Genomic DNA, 5,403 nt, shown 5'->3' with positions numbered 1-5,403 from the left:
GACCTGTCTGGACTTCTCCTGCACACTCGATCAGAGTGTTAGACAACAACAGACTAACTTAACCTGATTTGTCATTCATCAAAACCTGGGTTAAATCGTTAGTGCTAACCGCACCAACAATCTCCCCCTTTTTGATGGAATGACAATCTGGTTAAGTTAGTGAAAACATATGCAAGAAAAAAAAGCATTTAAAGGGTTTTTTAAGTTAGTTTTGTATTTTCAATTATGGTTTAGCTAACTTAACCACCTAACTCTCCCCCTTTGGCATTCATCAAAAATAAGCATGGATTAAGTAAGCATAAACATAGACTTCAGTAAGAAATAATGTCGAGATAATCTGGGGGAGTTTAAACTTTTGAAAACTTGTTTAAAGCATTAGCTTTTAGCTTTTAGAAAAATAGCTAAGTTTAGATAGTCTAATTTTCAAACATAAGTGTATAAGTTCTAAATTTCAAGATCAAGTTTTAAATTTTCAAAACAAGTTTCAACTTTGAAACGCTTTTCAAACACAAGTTTTCAAAACCAAAATTTCAAAACTAAGTTTGAAAATTTTATTTTTCCAAAACTGATTGAAATTTATTTTTCAACACTAAGTTTATAAACGATTCAATATTCAAAATTAAGGAAAATATTTTTGAGAAGCTTAGTTTGTAAACTTAAATTTTGAAAAATCTAATTTCCACAATTTTAATAACAACGCTAATTTTTAAAACTAATTTTTGTAAAATTTAACTTTCAAATCAAATTGTCAAAATTAAGTAAAATCAAATTTTAAGAACTAGATTTTTAAATTCAATTTTCAAAACTTAGTTAAATCTAATTTTCAAAATCAATTTTTAATAAAAGGTAAAACCTAATTTTTTAAAAACAACTTAGTTTTATAAGAGTTAGTTTTCAAAAATAGGTTTAAAAAAAATTTTAAGAAAATATTTTTTAAACACAAATTTTAAAATAAAGGGAAAATTTTAATTAATTCTTCCCCTGAACCTAGCATAAAATGTTGAAAATATTTGTTAAAAATATTCAAACTAGAATTTTTTTTTTTAAATGAGGTAGAATTTTCTAGAGAGATTTTAAAGAGAAGAACACTTAAGGAGATAATTAAAAAATAAACCTCCCCCTGAATTTGATACTCCTTTAATTTATTAATCCTCCTTATTTATTACTCCACCTTAATATAAAATTTTACAACCGTAACATATTTTCGTACGATAATTATCTTTATAAAATTGTTCATTTAAATTTGGCTAACCGTAATTAATGTTAGATTCAGTTGAAATAAATTAACCTTTAGTGTAATGTTAAGTAAGATAAGTTGTTATTAATTCAATAATTGATCAATATTAATAATTTACTGATTAAATTTTGCTATAATCTAAATTTTGTATTAATTGATGAAGGTGTTAGTTATAATTTAACTTTTCTTTTACTTCCTTTTAAGTTGGATTAACTTAGTTTAAAGTTGGTGGTAATTTGAAGTTAAACTCGTTATTAAACAAGGTTAAGTAAGGTTCAATTTAAGTCAAACTTTAATTATATTTTAATAAAAATAATTAATATTTTAAAGCTTGATTAAAAAATGACTTAGAGTAATTTTAATATTTTTAATAAGGTTAAACTTAGGTTCTAATCAAATCAAGCTTAGTTCTCAAATAAGGTTAGATTTAAAGAATTAGTTATTTACTTATTAATTACTTGATTAAGTTTAAAGTCAAAATTTTTAGTTTTAAGTTTTATCTTAGGTATGAATTTAAAGTTTTAATTCTAAGTTATATTAATTCTTAAATTTAAGTTTTAGATTTAAGTTTTAAGTAATTTAAGTGCCTTAGTATTAAAATAATTTTTAACTAGATTTTTTTTTTAATAATTTAGAAATAATTTTTAAAAGAATTTTTAAAATAGTTTAAAAAATAGTTTTTAAAGGAATTTTAAAATAGTTTTGAAAGAATTTTGAAAATAATTTTTAAGTTTAGAATAAAATTTTAAAGTTGAATATAAAAATTTTAAAATATTTTTAAGTTTAAACTAATTTTTAAAGTTACTTTATTTTTTAAAATAATTTTAAAAGTTAATTTAATTTTAAAATAATTTTTAAAGTTAATTTAATTAAAATAATTTTTATAGTTAATTTAATTTTAAAATAATTTTTAAAGTTAAAATAATTTTTAAAGTTAATTTAATTTTTAAGGTAATTTTTAAAGTTAATTTAATTTTAAAATAATTTTTAAAGTTAATTTAATTTTTAAATTAATTTTTAAAGTTAATTTAATTTTAAAATAATTTTTAAAGTTAATTTAATTTTAAAATAGTTTTTAAAGTTAATTTAATTAAAATAATTTCAAAGTTAATTTAATTTTAAAATAGTTTTTTAAGTTAATTTAAAATTTTAAAATAATTTTTAAAGTTAATTTAAAATTTAACATAAATTAATCGTAGTTCTTGTTAGTTATTTAATTCGAAGTTTAATTTAATTAATTTAATTCGAAATTTAATTTAATTAATTTAGTTCAAAATTTAATTTAATTAACTTAATTCGAAATTTAATTTAATTAATTTAATTCAAAATTTAATTAATTTAATTCGAAATTTAATTTAATTAATTTGATTCGAAATTTAATTTAATTAATTTAATTCAAAATTTAATTTAATTAATAAATTTAATTTAATTAATAAATTTAATTTAATTAACTTAATTCAAAATTTAATTTAATTAATTTGATTCGAAATTTAATTTAATTAACTTAATTCGAAATTTAATTTAATTAACTTAATTCGAAATTTAATTTAATTTATTTAATTCGAAATTTAGTTTTGATCCTTATTCATCTCACTCGATCTAAGTTTTCAATCAGGGAATCCTATAATTTTATGAGATGAATTAGATTTGATTATAGAGTTTGGCTTAACTTGTGTTAGATTCAGGTTTAGCTTTGGTCTCAACAAATAGGCATTCTTTGGATAAACTTCTAAGCTTGGTGAGTCACTTGGACATCATTAGAAGTAACCAACCTTCCGAAGTTTTCCGAATAGTCCTATCCACGGAGCTTAGTACTAAACCTTGGTCTAACTAGTTAGGATCCATTTAAGGGTAGGTTCGGTCAGTTCCACTTGGCCAAATGCATCAGATCGAAGCCATATCTTTCTAGACATGCGATGCCCAAGCTTCCCTAACGTACTATCATCCAAAAACTTCACCAGTACCAGGATTCAAGTTAGACGTGGTCTCTTTTTAACTAATCCTAATCACCCTGCTGGGTTAGTTTGTTTGGGTTACCCTGTCGGGTAAGTTAGTTTTGGAGGTGTCAGCTATTTTAGAGCCTCCCCCTGAATCATTGGTCTTTAATTTAAGATTTTTGTATAATTAGAGTTGGTTTTAGTTAAGTTTTAATGTTTAATTTGTAATTTAAATTTAAGTTTTTAATTTTGAATTAATTAAATTGGTCAAATTATCTTTCTTTAAGAGAGTATATTTAATATTTGAATGTTCTTTCAATTTCAATTTTATTGGGTTAATTGAATTATCTTTCTTTAATAGTTTTTTATTAATTGTTAATTTTGAAATTTCTAGATTATTTTTGTTTAATATGTTATCTTTAACATTTAATTTTAAGTTTGTTAAATTCCGTTTTGATTTTATTTTGATTTTATCCTTACATTTTCTTTGCCTTTTAAATTGATATGGTTAATTGAATTTATTAGATTAGTTTTATCTTTAAAGTTTAATTTTTTATTAATTAAATTATCTTGGTTTTGGACAGCATTTTCTAGACTGATTTTATCTTGATTTCTAAATATTTTATCAAGGTATTTATTGATTTTATTCATTTTCTCATTTTTAGCATTTAAATTCAAATTTATTTTAATGTTTGACTTATTTATGTCTAAATGCTCACCTAGTTTTAAATTTTCTGAATTGATTAAATTATTTGAATTGATTTGGTCATTGTTCTATTTGACCAAGTCAAGGTTGATGCCAAATTGATCAGAGTCTTGATTGACTTGATCAGAGTCTAGATTTTTTTGTGATTTTGAATCTAAATCATTTAAATCTAGATTATCATGCACCATACTTGAACTAATTTCATACCTATCATCATGCTGATTATTTAAACTACAATTAGCAGGGGTATTTTGGTAAATATTACTAACCTTGAGCGCAACCCCTAATTCAGTAGGCTTCTCCGTTGGATTTGACTCGAGTCTATATTTGACTTTAACTTGATCTTCTAGCTCCATCGACGTCTCGTGAAGCTTGATCAACTGGGTCCACAGCTCATATGCATTCTTGTACTTTTCTAATCTGCATAAAATATTGTTAGGTAAAACATTACAAATAATGTTACTTACCTTTTTGTTCAGTTCCGAGTTTTGAGAAGGTTTCCTCAAAATTAGCATATAATCGATGTCTACGCTTCCTAAGAAGCATTCCATTAATCGCTTCCAGTAGTTGAAGTCTTCATGATCGTATGGTGATGGTTCGCAGGGGTTCCGTCCTTCTAGAAGAGTCATAATTTCCCGACAAGAGAAATAAATAAAAAATCCCAAGACTTGGTCTTGGATTAGCAGTGCTGGAAAAGGAATATAATATTGCACTAATTTCGAAAAATAATAAAATATTAATAAAATAAATATTATTGCAAAATTTTGAAAAATGTAATATTTTATCAATACTAAGCAACGATGAAAAGATGATGATGTGTTTTTCAAAAACGATTTTGGTGGGAAAAAATGAAAGGCGTAAGGTTTTATTTAAAAGACAAACAATATCTAATTTTTTTTTCTTTAAAACGACCCCCCTTTGCTTGATTGGTGGTTGCACCAAATCAGAGCGGTACTTGCTCTGATACCACTTGTTGGATCGTGAAACGTCGATAGAGGGGGGGTGAATATCGATTCGAAAAACAGTGTTAATAAGAGTTAAGCGCAGCGGAATAATAAAAAACTTAGAAAAGCTGAACACGGTGTTTTTTACTTCGTTCGGAGCCTGTGACGACTCCTACTCGAAGGCCCGTACTCTGTGAGTACTTTCGTTGGGCAATCACTATCAATTCGAATATTACAGAGTTAAGTACAAGAATTGACAGATAAAGAAAATACCGACAATAGAATTAAAACAAAACCAGCACTGAGTCGGAGAGCTTTTCGTGGCATCGTAAGAGCACAGAGCAGCAGATCTTGGATTCTGAGTTCATATTGAAGCTCTACTCTTGCCCCTTCTTTTATATGAAGCTCAGGGCACCCCGGATCCCTTCCAGGTGCCCTGGTGAGACGTGGCAGGTCCAACCAGTGAGCTCCACTTGGCGACGCGCAATCGGGATAAAACTTGCCTCCCGGGCCCCCGGATCCCTTCCGGGCGCCCGAACCTCCGGGCGCCCGGATCCCCTCCGAGCGCCCAGACCACCT

Source organism: Zingiber officinale, chromosome 6A, assembly GCF_018446385.1.
Source record: "Zingiber officinale cultivar Zhangliang chromosome 6A, Zo_v1.1, whole genome shotgun sequence".
Lineage (NCBI taxonomy): Eukaryota > Viridiplantae > Streptophyta > Magnoliopsida > Zingiberales > Zingiberaceae > Zingiber > Zingiber officinale.
The sequence above is the reverse complement of the archived record's forward strand: the minus strand, read 5'-3'. Positions refer to the sequence as shown.